Below are 1,061 nucleotides of genomic sequence, written 5' to 3' on the forward strand. Positions count from 1 at the left end.
AACCCGAACCCGAAACCCGAAACCCGAAACCCGAAACCCGAAACCCGAAACCCGAAACCCGAAACCCGAAACCCGAAACCCGAAACCCGAAACCCGAAACCCGAAACCCGAAACCCGAAACCCGAAACCCGAAACCCGAAACCCGAAACCCGAATACATTCCATTTGCGATTATTTCTGAGATGAGTGGTATATGAACGAAAAGTGGTGACTGGTGATACGGATGTAAATAAATCATGAAATTAATGATTGTCTATTCTTATCACTTTCGGCACAGAGTCACCACAGTCTTGTACCAAACTCGCTGCATTTCGGCTTAATGAATTGAGTAATAAGCAGCAAGTACTATGTTGGTCAGAGAAAGCTTCCGGGTGTGACACGAGTGATCCATCGCACGGTGAACAGTCACCCGTGCCGGATTCTTGCCAGCAGAATTCTCTGTTTCAAATGACGCGTGGGAGGATCGAACCAACGGTCTACCGGAGCACGAGGATCCTCCGTGGGAAGATCTTTCGCTTTACGAGCATACAAATTTCGTAACAGACATTATGTTCACAGTTTCGTTTGGATGCGTAGCTGTCGACCAGCTGTACCCGTGAGACTCTGACGCCAATTCCTTCCTGTTGTAAGGTGCAGTTGAACTGGAGTGCTGAACGAAGCGTAACGATACATTCGACATTTCTTTAGACCGGCAATAGCTCAGTTGGTAGAGCGTCCGACTGTAGATTTTTGGTTATCGGATGGTCCCTGGTTCGATTCCGGGTTGCCGGAAATAGATTTTTGATATCAATCATTTTAACAGGTGATCCCAACGAGATAGTGATCCCTATAACTTTCTCTAAGGCCCCCTGCGTCTGTCTTGTCCCTGTGACATAACATTCGAGCAGAATTGTCCGCGCCCTTGCCCCAGTACAATGTTCACTTGCCCGGAGTTTGCCTTCGGCGCGAACGTAAGGAATCCGATGAGGCTGTCACAATGCTAATTGACATGTTCCCGACCGAGACGTTTATCTTTGTCAGTGACCATGGAGGTCGACGCAATACATGAAAATCAACTTTGTC

The 1,061-nt window shown here is 47.9% G+C and overlaps 1 non-coding gene across 1 annotated transcript; it reads left to right on the forward strand.

Annotated features, from left to right (window-relative positions):
- The first annotated feature begins 687 nt into the window (after positions 1-687).
- On the forward strand, positions 688-770 carry Pmar_PMAR016532. Its single transcript has one exon. It is a non-coding gene; the product is annotated as a tRNA-Tyr (tRNA).
- Positions 771-1,061: the final 291 nt, after the last annotated feature.

Source organism: Perkinsus marinus, assembly GCF_000006405.1.
Source record: "Perkinsus marinus ATCC 50983 genomic scaffold scf_1104296928290, whole genome shotgun sequence".
NCBI lineage: Eukaryota > Perkinsozoa > Perkinsida > Perkinsidae > Perkinsus > Perkinsus marinus.